Source organism: Dama dama, chromosome 14, assembly GCF_033118175.1.
Source record: "Dama dama isolate Ldn47 chromosome 14, ASM3311817v1, whole genome shotgun sequence".
Classification (NCBI taxonomy): Eukaryota; Metazoa; Chordata; class Mammalia; order Artiodactyla; family Cervidae; genus Dama; species Dama dama.
The window spans coordinates 52299094-52316023 of NC_083694.1; the positions used below are offsets into that span (position 1 = coordinate 52299094).

Genomic DNA, 16930 nt, shown 5'->3' on the forward strand with positions numbered 1-16930 from the left:
TAATTCTTATTTGAAAGGTAAAAACTACTTCATATTGGATTTGAATTGAAAGGACAGCTGTTCCACCAGGGGATTTTTAATCGTTACTGATTAGAAACCAGAAAGTGAATAGATAGGCACCAGAAGTTAGTATTTACTCTGTGGGAAAATGGCTTTAACTGTAGTTCGATGAGGGTGTAATGTTCATAGAAGCCACCTTGGTCTCCTGCGATGCTCTTGGATGTCCTCTCTGCCGAGGCATCCTTGCTCCCTGCCCACTCCTTATTGTTAGGGCATGCGTGAACTTTGTACGTGTGTGAGTTCGTCTCTGTGTGACATGGAGTTTGGAATACTGTTGTACTTTTGTGAAGCAAGGAGGAGCCTGAGAATTTTTTTCTCCCAAAGTGCAATATGTGATTACTAGGTAGCTATATCTAAAACATAATAGATTAGGATTTACTTCAGATGCAGTGTTTGAGTTTTATTTCTGGATATGTCAAATGTGAGTTTTATTTCTGTGTTTCTCCAGCTGTTTATTTTCCTCATTCTCTTGAAAGAACACACTGAAATATGTTCTTCGCTTACAGAAGTTTAATGTATTTTGATTTATTTTGACAAGACTATGACAAGTTGTAAAAGACCCTATCCTTCCATTTTTTAAGCTTTCATCTTCTGGTTTGTCATATCAGGTGTTACTGAATTTGTATGCTTAGTACTCTTATAAAAAAGCTGGTGATATTTAGCATATCAGGTACAAGTTACTTAAACAACACATATAAATAAAAAATAAAGTCAGGGACAGGCCCTGAGGGGTCCTGAGATGGGCTTTGACTAGTGGGAGGAAAGTTATTCGCTGTTATTTGGGGGAAAAAAAGGAAGTGAAGTTCAGATGTCAAGTTAACTACTCTGGTTTCTTTGTTGATTTTTCTTGGAAACAGCTTCCCATTTGTAGAAATTGGTTTAGAGGTGGTAATTTTGATATCAGATATATGAGTTTTTATCTGAATTCCTTTGTTCAGAAGCAGGAGAGAATCCCTGCCTCGTTTTTTTACCTTTAGGGAAAAAGTATTAACAAATAATGTTTAGCTGTGTGTTAAAAAGATAAGCTGGAGAATTTAAGAGGAGGGGGGACCTTTGACTTCTCACTTTGAGTATTGGCTTGCAATTATTAGATTCCCAAATGTAAACTTTGGGAATCAAGAGGGGATTGCCTGAATAAAGTAGCATTACTGTGTTTATGACTATGTATTCACTGTCTGGGCCTATTCATACCCTTGTAGGAATAGTCAGTTTTTATTTTGTGTTTATAACCTATGATATATTTTTTTATGGTAGAAATACTTGTTCATTTCTCTATTATCTCATCTGTGACTGAATTAACTAGATGAAAAGAAAACACCTTTGGTTAAACTGAACTCAAATCTCCTAACAATGTAGTAAAATAAAAATGCCTTGGGGCAAGCAGAGTTTATCTTCCCAACTTAACTAATAAGTAAGTGAGACTGTCATGTTGGAGGATCTGTGCTTCTAACTTATTAATTGATAGAATTAGGGTGAACACTTTGTTTATTTGTACTTGCTCCATGCTTTTAGATGGAGTGCTTTTTTATATATGGAGTGTTGATGGTGATTTAAAATGTAACAGTAGTCAGACTTTGGGAACCAATTAGATCACTATACTCACTTCTTTAAAGTGTTTTATAACTTCCTGGTGGAATTGGTTTTGGTATTGAAATTTAGCTCAATATAACTAACTGGAACTTTCTTTTATATCTTTGGTTTCATCTTATGTTTGTAAAAATTATATAGAGTTGAAAATTGTTATCCTAATGATTGAAGTTGTGAAAGCCTTATTTGAATTCAGGTAAGACTGATTTTTGTTTTGTTTAAGTTTACAGAGAAGCTGCATGCTTTGTGACTTGCAGCTGAAAGAGCCAGTATTAAGTGGAGCTGTTTAAATTTCTCTCTCAGCAGTCCTCAACCTTTTGGGCACCAGGGTCCGGTTTTGTGGAAGTTAATTTTTCCAAGGATTGGGTGTGTGCGGGATGGTTTCAGAATGATATGAGCGCATTACATTTATTGTGCATTTTATTTCTATTATTATTACCTCCACCTCAGATCATCAGGCATTAGAACCCAGAGTTTGGGGACCCCTGCTGTAGATGAATGCTTCCACTTGTGAACCTGTTACACGGAGCTTAGTGCTATCCATCTAATTCTTATGTTTCAAAATAGTCTCATTTTGATTTTGTGTCAAGTTCAATACGTGGGTTGGATAAATGGTTTGCTTCAAGAGTCTAAATAGTATTTTTGGAGAGTAGGGAGAATTATTTGGAAGTGCTGAGATTTTTTTTTTTATTTTTAAAGAGCTCAAATAATCCCCAAAACATATGTGGCGGTGGAGAAGCTGCAAGGATCTTCTGTATTGTTGCAGATATCAGAGCCTAATAGAGCCCACAGGTTTGATTCATCCTCCAGCTTAGAGTGCCAAGTATATAGTGGACTTCCAATAAATGCTTGAATTAGTGAATCTATGTCATGCACATTAAAAATAATTCTTTGTTACCTTTAGGCAAGTATTTAATGATTTTTCTTCCACTTTGGGGGGGGGATCGTTTTCAGAAATTGTGACATATTGTGTTTGTTCCATTTTTTTTCAAATTTGGAAAGACATGACCATTTTCAGAAATTTTAAATTTTTATCTGGTTTCCATGTTCTTGTGCTTTTTTTGTTGTTAACCAATTAATCATTTAAGTGTTTCTTCTTCTTTTTTTTTTTTTTTTAGTTCTACCACTTTATTGCTACCAACCCATCTCCCTCCACCCTCATGCACGTAGGCTCAGTCATGTAACCCCATGGACTGCAGCCCGCCAGGCTCCTCTGTCCATGGACTTTTACAAGCAAGAATACTGGAGTGGGTTGCCATTTCCTTCTCTAACATTTAAGTGTTTCTTAAATCATTCAGATATGGAATGACTAGTTTCTTATTTCCAAGATTTTTCCTACTCCCGAATATAAGATTGCTCTGCCCTTCCCCCTCTTTCTTCATCTAGATACATCTCTGGTAATAAATTCCCTAGATTTTAAGGCATGAAATAATTTGAGAGTGGTACTTTGGAGGAGAATTGAGTTTCCATCTCATTTTCATTGCTTACTGGTTGTGTTGTTCCTGGATGAGTTACTTAATTCCTTTTTAATCCCAATTAACTAATTAATTAACTCCTGGCAAAGCAACTGAAAAATACTCAAATAGTAAGTGCTAATAATCAATCCAGCTGAACTATTTAAAAATACTAAAAGATGATGTTGTTACAATTCTGCACTCAGTATGCCAGCAAATTTGGAAAACCCAGCAGTGACCGCAGAACAGGAAAATGTCAGTTTTCATTCCAATTCCAAAGAAGGGTAGTGCAAAAGAATGTTCAGACTACCACACAATTGTACTTATTTCATGTGCTAGCAAGGTCATACTCAAAATCCTTCAAGCTAGGCTTTAACAGTACGTGAACTGAGAACTTCCAGATGTTCAAGCTGGATTTAGAAAAGGCAGGGGAACCAGAGATCCAGTTGCCAACATCTGTTGGATCATAGAAAAAGCAAGAAAATTCCAGAAAAATATCTACTTCTGCTTCATTGACTATGCTGAAGCCTTTGACTGGGTGGATCACAACAAACTATGGAAAATTTTTGAAAAGATGGGAATATCAGACCCTTTACCTGTCTCCTGAGGAACCCGTGTGCAGGCCAAGAGGCAACAGTTAGAACTGGACATGAAACAACAGACTGGTTCCAAATTGGGAAAGGAGTATGTCAAGGCTGTAGATTGTCACCCTGTTATTTAGCTTATATGCAAAGTACATCATGCAAAATGCCAGGCTGGATGAAGCACAAACTGGAATCAAGATTACTGGGAGAAATATCAATAACGTCAGATGTGCAGATGACACCATTCTTAAAGCAGAAAGCGAAGAAGAACTAAAGAGCCTCTTGATGAAAGTGAAAGAGGAGGGTGAAAAAGCTGGTTTAAAACTCGGCATTAAAAAAACCAAGATCATGGCATCCGATCCCATCACTTCATGGCAAATAGATGTGGAAACAGTGACAGACTTTGTTTTTTTGGGCTCCAAAATCACTGTGGATGGTGACTGCAGCCATGAAATTAAAAGATGCTTGCTCTTTGGAAGAAGAGCTATGACAAACCTAGCCATTTTTAAAAAAGCTGAGATATCACTTTGCCAAGAAAGGTCCGTATAATCAAAGCTATGGTTTTTCCAGTAGTCATGTACGATGTGAGAGTTGGACCATAAAGAGAGCTGAGTGCTGAAGAATTGATGCTTTTGAACTGAGGTGTTGGAGAAGACTCTTGAGAATCCTTGGACTGCAAGGAGATCAAAGCAGTCAATCCTAAAGGAAATCAGTCCTGAGTATTTGTTGGAAGGACTGATGCTGAAACTCCAGTACTTTGGCAATCTGATGTGAACAAATGACTCATTGGAAAAAACCCTGATGCTGGGAAAGATTGAAGGAAGGAGGAGAAAGGGACGGCAGAGGATGAGATTGTGGATGGCATCACCGACTCAATAAACATGAGTTTGAGCAAACTCTGGGAGATAGTGAAGGACAGGGAAGCCTAGCGTGCTGTAGTTCATGGGGTCACAAAGAGTTGGACAGAACCGAGCGACAGAATGACAAAAATGCTACAAATAACTATCTGTTTCTAACTATTATGTTAATTAAAGGAAAAGTAGAGTTAATCATGAAGGTTTAGAATGTGTTCATAGTTGAGGATGAGGGGAGATTGCACAATTGATAAAATTGTGGCAACATAGTAAAGATATCATTAATGTATTGAAGACTTTCTAAATTTGTCTTCTAGATTTAAGTTACTTTTTCCGTTAAACATGCCATCTTAAAATTCATTGAAATGGTGAAGTAAAATTTAGACTGTTTTAGTTGAGGAATAATAGTTGCTGAACTTTTAGAAATCTAGAGTTTGTTTAGTTGTTCTTGGAGGTTCTTGTGAGAAAGGAAAAAGAAAAGTATGTAACACAGTGCCTCCTAAGTAATGAGCTTAATGATTGGCAGCAAATGCGTGTGTGTGTGTAGTGGTTAAGGATGTGGTCTCTGTTCGAACTGTCGTACTAGTTTTGTGACCTAGGGTGTCGTTTAGCATCCTGTTGTTTCTTCATTTATAAAAATAGATTAATGTTAGTTCTATCTCATGTTTTTGGGGTTGCATGAAATGGAGTGTAAAGTGCATAGGACAAAATAAGCACTCAGTAAATGTTAGATGTTATTACTGTATATATATTTTTTGAGAGGCCTCATTTCATCGTGGAAAAAGAATCTTTGGGGTCTGGTTAAGTTGGTTTTGAATTTTGCCTCAACTGTATACTAACTCTGTGTCCTTGGGCAAATTACTTAATAACTATTCTTTTCCTGTTTTCATATCTATAAAGCGAGACTAATAGGTACCTTGTAGAGTTTTTGGAAGTATTATAAATACACAGATACTCAGTGAATGGTAATTATCATAGGCATGATGCCTATAATTCAGGTCAGTAGTATTTTCTTGGGTTGGCAATGTGAGCCAGCTGGATAGATTTTTCCCTGACACTGATGGCTTTCTGAATTGAGTACTTAGTCTATAATGAAGTCAATTACGCCTTTTCTATAACAATACAATTTTATATTAACAGTTTAGTATTTATTTATTTATAATATTTTGGAATGAAATACAAATAGTGTATATTAGATTTTACTTGTGGGAATTTCTGTTACTTGTTTTTGTAGAACAGAGGTAAAAGCAACACCACTTTGGGCTCAGGATAAAGAAATGCCATTCTGACTTCCCCTAGACGCCTTTTGCCCTGTGTGTCCTGCAAGAGAGAAATCCTGCTTATGTGGGGTTGTTTCTGGGCTTTGGAGGCTTTAGAGAAGTGACAGTTACCTGTTTGGAGTGGACAACCTAGAACTTGTCTTGCCCAGAACACAGAATTCCCAATCAGAAGTGGCAGGTATCTTTTCTTTATTGTCACATTTTTTGTTGTCTGAACAGAATTGTAGCTGTCAGTGGGATCAGGCAGCCCAGCTCCCAGCTTAGGTCTGCAAAGGTATGAACATTTTTCCCACAAGAGAGGATCCAGTTATTAATTTACTGAGTGTCAGTGACTAATGTGGAAAAAAAAAAACAAACAGTGATCAACTACTCTAAACTGAAACTGTAGCAGACTCTCACAAGGTTCTCACGCATTGAGACTGTTTATGGAGAATGTTAACAAAGGATTTTACATGTCCGTTCAGATATTCAAATCTTGTGGCTTCTTAGGGAGACTAAATCTATACTTATGCCCTTTCCCCCCTTTTTTGAGAAGATAAATCTTGGAGCATATAGAAATCTACAGCTTAATAGTAGATTCTTGCAAAACACAAAATTTCTGATGAATAACAGTCATCTATGTATGTTTTCCTTATTTTGGGAGGTTTTGCATATAAATGTCAATTTGACACTAAATTTTTGTTTTTGAGATGTAGTTTACCATTTTAAAGTGTACAGTTAGGTGGTTTTTAGTATATTCACAAGATTGTGCACCATTATCTGTTTCCATGTAGAGTATACATTTTAAAGAAAGACATCTTTTCCCATAGTTTGATGAATTTACTTATGATTTTCTTTTCCACCTTAAAAAAAACTTGTTTTGTCTTTCCGTTTATCTCTGTTAAGTTCTTTGAAGTTGTGTTCTGTTTCAGTTTAGAGTGGTTGATCATCTGGTTTTTCACATGAGTTACTGTTGTTGTTCAGTTGCTAAGTCATGTCCGACCCCTTGAGGCCCCGTGGAGTGTAGTATGCCAAGCTCTTCTGTCCTCCATTATCTCCCATAGCTTGCTCAAATTCGTGTCCATCGAGGCGATGGTGCTATTTAACCATTTCACCCTCGGCTGTCTCCTTCTCTTATTGCCTTCAGTCTTTCCCCGCATCAGAGTCTTTTCTAATGAGTTGGCTCTTTGCATCAGATGGCCAAATATTGGAGCTTCAGCTTCAGCAACAATCCTTTCAATGAATATTCAGGGCTGATTTCCTTTAGAATTGACTGGTTTGATCTCCTTGCTGTCCAGGAGACTCTCAAGTCTTCTCCAGCACCAGAAATTCAAAAGCATCAATTCTTCAGTGCTCGGTCTTCTTTTTGTTCCAACTCTCACATCCATACATGACTACTGGAAAAACCATAGCTTTGACTAGATGGACCTTTGTCAGTAAAGTGGTGTCTTTGGTTTTTAATATGCTGTCTAGGTTTGTCATAATTTCTATCCAGGGAGCAAGTGTCTTTTAATTTCATGGCTGCAATCACTGTCTGCAGTGATTTTGAAGAAAAGAAAATCTGTCCCTGCTTCCACTTTTCCCTCTTCTATTTGCCATGAAGTGATGGGACTGGATGCCATGATCTTTTTTTTTTTTAAGATGTTGAGTTTTAAGCCAGCTTTTTCACCCTCATTAAGAGGTTCTTTAATTCCTTTTCAGTTTCTGCCGTTAGAGTGGTATCATCTGCATGTCTGAAGTTGTTGATATTTTTCCTGGCAGTCTTGAATCCAGTCTGTGATTCATCCAGCCTGGCATTTTACATGATGTACTCTACATATAAATTAAATAAGCAGGTTGACAATATATAGCCTTGTCATACTCCTTTTACAATTTTGAAACAGTTACTTGTTCCATGTCTGGTTCTGTTACTTCTTGACCTGCATACAGATTTCTCAGGAGACAGGTAAATTGGTCTGGTATTCCCGTTTCTTTAAGAATTTTCCAGTTTGTTGTGATGCACACAGTCAAAGATTTTAGCGTAGTCAGTGAAGCAGAAGTAAATGTTTTTCCGAAACTCCTTTGTCTTCTCTGTGATCCAGTGAATGTTGGCAGTTTGATCTCTGGTTCCTCTAACTCTTTGAGACCCAGCTTGTACATCATTATATTCTAACAGCTGAATCTTCTTGAGGGAAATTTTTTACCAGTTTCGAGAAGTCCTCAAATATTTCTTGCTGTATTACTTTCATTTTTATTCTATTTCAGAGAAGATGAAAACAATGTCATTTTGATGACTTTGCCACAAGGCTGAATGATTTTTTTTTTTTTTTTTGACCATGGAACATTTGTTCATTACTTAATTATTCACTCCTTCCTCCTGCGTGAGTAGTTAAGTTTTAATAAAAGCCTTAGTTTTCATAGACCAGCTAGAGATGATCAGTTTTCTTCCTAGAGAAGCTATACCTCTCTTTCCATCTGAACAATTTCAGTAAGATTTGTACAGGGCTTTATAATTTTCTAGCACATTTACTTTCCCTAGACAATGAACATATGCATTTAAACTTTTCATACAAGTAGAAAGAGATCAATAGGTATAGAATTTAGCTTTATCTACTTTTATTTGTCTAGCCTATTATATGTCTTTTTGCCTTTTCATGCTGTTCATGGGGTTCTCAAGGCAAAAACACTGAAGTGGTTTGCCATTCCATTCTCCAGTGGACCACATTTTGTCAGAACCCTCCACCATGACCCGCCTGTCTTGGGTGGCCCTACATGGCATGGCTCACAGTTTTATTGAGTTAGACAAGGCTGTGGTCCATGTGATCAGTTTGATTAGTTTTCTGTGATTGTGGTTTTCATTTGGTCTGCCCTCTGATGAATAAGAATAAGAGGCTTATGGAAGCTTCCTGGTGGGAGAGACTGACTGTGGAGGAAACTGGGTCTTGTTCTTTAATCCAATTTTTAATGTCACATGACCCTGGTGCTGGGAAAGATTGAAGGCAGGAGGAGAAGGGGACGACAGAGGATGAGATGGTTGGATGGTATCACCGACTCAATGGACATGAGTTAGAGCACGCTCCGGGAGTTGGTGATGGACAGGAAAGCCTGTCATGCTGCAGTCCATGAGGTCGCAAAGAGTTGGACAGGACTGAGCAACTGAACTGAGCTGATTGGCACGTTCAGTCCTCAGGACAACCCAGTGATGCTGGTGTTACATCATGACTTGAGAGATACAACAACTGAGATGCAGAAAGGTTTAGTACTTTGTTTGAGATCACATTAAGCTGAGGAACCAGAATTCAAACCCAGGCAGTCTCTGGCTTTAGAGCACAGGCACTTACCCACCATCCCAAAGCTTATTTTGTTAAGTTTCACAAGAGCTTCTTTCTAAAATTTTGATGTAGATTATTTTGTTAAGTTTCATAAGAACTTCTTTTTAAAATTTTGATGTAATTTGATCGAACTGGTAAATCAACTTGGAGAGAATTGGGGTCTTTACACTCCGTTGTTAGTTACCTAATGGTCTATTTTCTGAATTCTACTCTCCTGGAACATTGTTTCTATTTGTTGGCTTTTTTTTTTTTTTTTTTTGAGTGTTCAGTAGAGTTTACTAGTATTTTTTGTAGGCCTGTATATGTAAGAAGTTTATCTTGGGCATTTATTTTATTGACGCTTAATGAATGGGTTCCTCCCCACCTCCTTTTTGGCATAGAGTGATTGAAGGCAGGAAGAGAAGGGGACGACAGATGAGATGGTTGGATGGCATCACCGGTTCAATGGACATGAGTTTTAGCAAACTCCAGCAGATGGTGAAAGACAGGGAAGCCTGGTGTGCTGCAGTGCATGGGGTCACAAAGAGTCCGACACAACTGAGTGACTGAACAACAAGTGAGATACAGCTGGCCTATAGGAAAGCTATTGAATTAATATTTTTTATGCCTGACAGTCTTGCTTAATAATGCAAGCAATACTGATTATCTGCTATCTTCACAGAGAATATATGTCCGAAAATATTTAAAAATTAAATGTCTAATAGGAACATGATTGATTTATGTGTGTGTGGGGGGGGGGTTGGTGGTGAATATATTCTATTTATACTTAGCTAAGAAAGTGTGAAATATCTAGATAACAGGCTTAGGAAAATCCTGTAGCTAGTTGAAACTCTTTCCAGAGACTCAGGGTCCCTGGGTTGGGATGGAGGCCCACTCACTTTCTTAACACCTGACTGGCCAGGGGGTCTTTGGAGGGGACCACACACCTGTCCGTAGTAGTGTGTGTTGGGGGTGGTGTACTCGATGAGCACTGCTGCAGAGGGGATCCGACCTTCTTCCTCTGGGGCAGATCTTGTCACCAGAGAACAGGAAATAATCTTTGCCTTGTGGATATAAATTACTGCATTTAGCATAAGAAAGGTAGGCTAGTAGTGTCAAAATTGTGAAATGTGTGAAAATAGAGAAATATCAAAATAACAACAGCGAGCACTGTTTTGTATATTTAGTGTCCTAAGAGCTGTTATTTTTTTGGAAATCTTTTACTAGTTTTAATAATTTTTCAGTTGACACTTGCAGATTGTGGCCGTTTATGCAATATTACTGTAAAGGTGTTGTGGAACAAAACCTGCAAGATTTTGATATGTAGTATTCTCATTTTTACATTTTAAACAATCTGTGATGGTAGCTCTGATGTGTTTGTTGGTCCAAGTGCTTAGTGATTTTTAATTTTGTTAATTTAGTACATATTTGGTGTTTACCATGTGTTAGACAGTCTTAGGTACTTGATGTCTTTATATGTGTTCTTATGTAGGTGGTAGCTAGCAGTCTGGTATTCCTAGAATGTGAAACACATATAGCACATCTTACTCTTGGGAAAATTAGCAGAGTAAGCTGTCATGAATAACTGTTTCTATTCCTGATGGGAAAATTTTATACCTTTTTGTACTTAATCCATTAGATCTTTATTTCCAGTTACTTGAATGTGAATTAAAAGCTGATAAACATTTATCTGTACATGAGCACGATGGGTAGCTCTCATCTTGATATTAGGCAAATATTTTACTAGAGTAGATTTAATCAGCTGAGGAGATTGTTGAAACTGCTGCCAGTGTTATAAGGTAGGTTTTGAAGAATGCAAATTTTATTATATCTAGTTTATATTATGTTAATAGTTCTAAGATTAAAATTTTTTTGTTTACTTGTTCTTTCTGGGATTGAGATAGTATTTTTGTTTCCTGCTATATTTGTTTTCTAGTCAAGTTGGTCCTTATATGTCTTTTTCTTTTTTTTTGACCATGCCTTGCGGCATGCAGAATCTTAGTTCCCTGACCAGGGATTGAACCTGCGCTTAGTGCAGTGGGATTGTGGAGTCTGAATCACTGAACTGATACTTGTATTTCTAGTAATTATGCTGCAGTGTTATTTGGTACATAAAATTTCAACCATGTTCTCTTGTCCTTGATAATTATAGTTTGCATTTATATAAATGACCTTTTTGGAATATAGTGCACTGCCTTTTACCTTGGAAAAATATGAAGACTTTTCATTGTGTTCCTATTCTGTCCAAATCATCCATACACATCCGAAGTCACTGTGACCATCACTTTGAATCTCATTTTTCTTTTGAAGGCGGGCCTAACTTTAGCCATTAATTTTTGTTTTAGTCTGCTTGTTATTATGGTAGTTTATAGAAACTATTGTTTAGTTTTGACATATACTTTAGTCTTTCATCATTTATTTTATTTATTATTTAGGTGCCACTAATGTGTTAGATGCAAAAGGAGATATAGGCTGTTGTTTTTGTGTTTTTGTTTTTTTAAAACTTCCTTTCCATGTTATTCTTACTTTGCCTTTTTTCTGACAATTTCCAAACATACGCAAAATCAGGGCAAATGATGTAAGTGTTCCTATGACCTTTTACCAATTTAGCGATGTCAAAATGATCACACTCTAGTTTCCTCTGTGCTTACCCCAGATTATATGAAATAAATCTCAGTTATCATATCATTTAATTAGTAAATATTTCACTATGCATTGCTAAAGACTCCCTCAGGATGATTCCACCATATTCACACTCTCAAAAATATCAACAGTAGCTTTTTAATATGACTGACTCTCTAGTAAGTGTTGTCATTTTTGTTGCATAAATGGGAAATTCAGTGAGGAGGTCTCTAACATTTTAATTTACTCTGTCTTCTGGTTATTTTATTAAATCCTAAACCCTTGGAAGTACTATATAATGTCAAGAATGTGTGCTGGTTAGTTACCCAGTGAAAGAGATCAGCAGTGCTCTTAAAATGTCCCTTTAGAGATGAAGTCCTGATCAGGCTGGAAGGCATTACAGGGCTCTCTGGGTTTTAGGAACCTTGTGTTTATTCATCTTGGACATTCATTTATTCAGCAAATATTTAGCTGTCTGCTACAAGCCAGACATTCTTCTAGGTGCTTGGGTTACATCAGTGAATAAAAGAAAGATCCTTACCTTTGAAGATGCTATTAATACATTCTAGTGTAGCAGTAAATATAATACTAAAGTGAAATTGATTGTATGTAAGAAAATAAGTATTCTGGGAAAAGAGTAAGTAGAGTAAGATAAAGGGGTATTGGAAGTTAGTGATGGGGAAATAGGTGGAGGACTGTTATTAAAGTTATGAATAGGGCTTCCGTGGTAGCTCAGCTGGTAAAGAATCCACCTGCAGTGCTTGCTTCGGCAGCACGTCTACTAAAATTGGAACGATACAGAGAAGACTAGCATGGCCCCTGCGCAAGGGTCCGTTAGAAAGGCCATTAGCATGGCCTCACGCAAATTTGTGAAGCATTCCATATTTTTAGAGATTAAAAACTATAAAACAGCAGCAAGTTTATATTGTATCAGATAAAGAATTATAGCTATTATTGTATAATAACATTTGGTGGAGTATAATCTGTAAAATACTGAATCACTGTGCTCTACACCTGAAACTGGTGTAATATTGTAAATCTACTGCAATTAAAAATAAAAAAATTTAAAAATCAAAAAGTAAAAAAATAAACAGGTGAATTTTCCACAGAGAATTGTTAAGATTGTATTTTCTGGATGGTACAAACCACCAGACATTTACTAAAGGGAGTTTCTATGAAAAAAAAAAAAAAAGAGAATCCACCTGCAATGCAGGAGACCCCGGTTCAACTCCTGGGTTGGTAAGATCCCCTGGAGGAGGGCATGGCAACCCACTCCAGTCTTCTTGCCTGGAGAATCCCCATGGACAAAGGAGCCTGATGGGCTGCAGTCCGTGGGGTCACAGAGTCAGACATGACTGAGCGACAAAGCACAGAGCAGCACGTGAACAGGGGACTAAAAGTGTTAGTCAGGCAGACATCTGGGGGAAGAGTGTTCTGTTTTGAAACAATCAGAGTATGTGCGTCAGGAGTTTGAGAGAAAGTCAGCTCAGTCAGGAGAAAGTAAGGAGCTCATTTAGGTGGAGTTGAGGCAACCAGGCAGAGAATTGTAGGGAGTAAGTCACAAAGGTAAAGTAAGATGAGGTGAGGAGAGTAATGAGGAGGCGTAAGTTTGTAGTACAGGCATGTAATGGCGTTGAAACTTATTTCGCTTGTATATGCGTGAAATGGAGGAGTGATTGGAGGGGTCAGAGGACAGGTGAGAACTACATTAAAGGTATCATTCTGGTTGCTTTTGAAAATAGACCATAGAGGAGCAAGTAAAGAAACAGGGAAATTAGTTAGGAGGCTTTTAGAATAATCTAGGTAATAGATGATGGTACAACTGGATAGTGGCAAGGGAAGTAATGAGAAATGGATGATTTCTGGATGTGATTTAAAGGGAGAACCAAGGGAATTTGCTGACAGTATAGCTGTAAAGTCAGAGGGAGGGAGTGAGGGAGAAAGAAGTTGATTGGTCAAGGAGAGAAAAAGAAAGGAGTAACATGACTCTAATATTGGCTGGAGTAACTAGAAGGATGGAGTTGCCATCAGTCAAGATGAAAAAGTCTATAGGAGGGTAGTGTGGGATGACTTGGTAAGGTTGGTGGGGGAACGTTCGGAAGTATGATTTTTGAATGTGTTGCGTTTGGAATGTCTCTTAGATATTTGGTATGCCTGTCAAAATACATGTTCAGCATTAGCAACAACAGCGAAAAGTTCTTAAAAAATTAACTGGATTCTGTGTGAATGGCACTGAAGACCATGAGGCTGTAACACTCCATTCTTTACCCACAGTATGGCAGCAAGTCTGTTGTGGCTTGTAACCCAGGATTCAAAGGCATGACAAATACCAAGATGGACATGTGGGTTTAGGGCGGTGAGAAGCCATCAAATATTGGGTTTCTGGTGGTTTGTATTTTGTCGCATTTTTCCTATTTAAAATATCAGAAAACATTTGAAAAACATCCTTCATGTAGGATATTCAGTAGAAATGGTTATGAAGCCATTGAATAATTTACTCTTCTAATGATATAAAGTATCATTGGGTTTTGTTTGCCTTGTGAGAGTGAAAACTTGTAAAGTAGAGTGGTTTGTATTTTGTCGCATTTTTCCTGTTTAAAATATCAGAAAACATTTGAAAAACATTCTTCATGTAGGATATTCAGTAGAAATGGTTATGAAGCCATTGAATAATTTACTCTTCTAATGATATAAAGTATCATTGGGTTTTGTTTGCCTTGTGAGAGTGAAAACTTATAAAGTAGAAACTAGTACTAGAACAATTTTTATTTTGACTTCTTTTTCCATTGAACAGTGAAAACTGTTTTTAGTTAATAGTTTCAACTCAGTAAGACCCTCTTCCCCTTTGCTTTTGTAGATACATGACATTATATAATTTCATAGAAACTGTTTTCTTATGAAATTTAATATTTAGAAAATATTAACTTCTTCAGATTATTCTTGGTTTTTTGTGCAATAGAATTTGGATGTCCTTTTTTTTAGTATTTCAAAACTTTTTTTTCACATTTCTTAACTTTCCCCATAAGCATCCTGCTGAGTCATTTTACTGAAAAAATTAGGAAGTATTATTATATATTATTCCTTTGTTAGAAAGTCTAAAATCAAGGAAAAATGGCTTTTCTTGAAACCTAGTTAATCTGAGGGATTTTCATGAATTTTAGTTCTTTTATGTGGATCAGTAATTCTGTAGAACTAGGCAGGCACAAATACATACACACATACAAACATACATTCACACTATATGCCAAGAAGCTTTTGTGCACCGTATATTTAAATTTCTTCTCATGAGCAGGAAGGTGTTAAGTCAGTCATCTTAGAAATACTCAGCGTTCTAGTATACCCCGGAGGACCTGTGCTTCCAAGACAGAAGTCAGGTCTTTGCTTATAGGCTCTAATAGGGACAAAAAAAAATCTTTTGACTTAATTTCCTGATTTGTGTTGATGCTTGGGCAATGTCTTCTTGGACAATTACTGAGTCTTCCCTGACTGCTGAGCTTGTACGGATCAAATAGTTGAAGAGAGCAACAGGGAAACCCTTATTCTTCTCCTTAGCTTCAGAAACCATGTCTAGTTGTCCAGTTCATGAAGCTTTGGTTGCTGCTTTGAATCTCTCCATGCTAGAAGTAATAAATTGGTAATGACCACATCTTGTGTTAACTTAGTGCCAGTTATATAGGAAATACACAGTAAATTTTAATTCACTACTTTCCTCTCTCAATTCTGCTTATTGTTACCAAATTCTGCTTAGTTATGCCAAACTGGGGGATTTGGCATACTTTCTAGGGTATATTATGTGAAGGCAGAAGAGATAATTAGATGAAAATGTTTGCAATAGTCAAACAGAGCAGGACCCTATGTGCCTTGTCCCCCCATGTTCTCTGCTTGCCTTTTGTCCTTAGCCAGAAAATGAGTTTAGCCAAAGAGTAAGTTTAAGCAAAGAAGTGAGAACATGCAGAAACAAAGGAAAGCAAACAAAGGAGACCAAATAATAATAATCACTAAGCATAGTTAAGGACCTTTAGTTTCTTCTCTAGTTCCTTTAGTTCTCTTCTCTTTAGTCTCCTTAGGGCTATAGATAATAGCCTGAGCCATATCCTAGGAGCTGTCTTGTAGATACTGAAACCCCCACCGGGTGGAAGAAGTTAACTACGTGATGACCAGACTGTAGCCATGACATAAACTGCCGCAATTTCGAGAACTGGCTTCAAGAAATGGAAACAAACCAACACTGGAACTGAAGATTATCCGTACTTAAAACAATCAAGATGATGCTGGTCAGACCACTGAAGACCAATTTCAAGACGCGTGTCAGAACTGACTGTGCTGTTTCTGGATGTAGCCCCCTCCCTCAGCCTATAAAAGCTCTAACCTACTGATTGTCAGTGAAGGGGGGAGTCAGTCTTTGGAGAGAGTCCCCCCGCCCCTTTCTCATTTGCTGCCATCCAAGTTAAAGCAGACTTTTCTTTCCTCCAGCCTCACTTCTTCATTGGCTTTTGTGTGACGAGCAGCTGGACCCAACTTTGGGTTACAGTAGTGAAATAGTTTCCAACTCTTGGAAAGATAGTTTGCTAGTAAATAGATTTCTTAACAGAGGATTTCTAAATTCTACTTCTGACTCTGTAACTTTTTAGAGAAGTTACTTAATTTCTCTGTGCCTCAACCTTTTCATCTGTATTCTGTTTCTTCTTCATCTACAGATATATTCAGAAAATAAATGATGTGTACAGTTTTTAGAGCGAGGTCAGTTAGTCAAACCTCTTATTTTTCAGATAAACCATCATGTTCACAGAAGTGAGATAGATGCCTTTCCCATGAACACAGTGGGCCAGAAGGAACTCAAGGTTGTTGACTGTTTTGTACTTTTGTGCAGCAGCATACAACATACGAAGTATTAGATGGTTTTATTAGACCAGCAGAGGAAGGGGACTATAGTTAGGTGGACTCCCTAGTGTAGTCTGTCATGTGATGAATTTTTTCCTCTTGACCATATGCCTGTACCTTCTGGGCATAAAGCTGGCTATTGGTCTTAAGCCAAGTTTCTGGAATACTGACCGAATTGCTTAGCTGACAATCCTTGTTTTTTCAGGCAAAAAGTGACTGTATAACTTCATCAACTGTATAACTGTATAACTTCATCAACTTTATTCTTGAATAGATTGCATATATAGTTGTGGTGGAAAAACCAAGAGGAAAATCTAGAGTTAAAGTCAGTCTTCATTA

The 16930-nt window shown here is 37.3% G+C and overlaps 1 protein-coding gene and 1 pseudogene across 8 annotated transcripts in view; both read left to right on the forward strand.

The window, feature by feature from the left end:
• Positions 1-16930, forward strand: part of RABGAP1L (RAB GTPase activating protein 1 like) — a 677120-nt gene that overhangs the window by 35172 nt on the left and 625018 nt on the right. The gene's annotated exons all lie outside the window — the stretch shown is intronic.
• Positions 12468-12539, forward strand: LOC133069716 (U6 spliceosomal RNA; annotated as a pseudogene).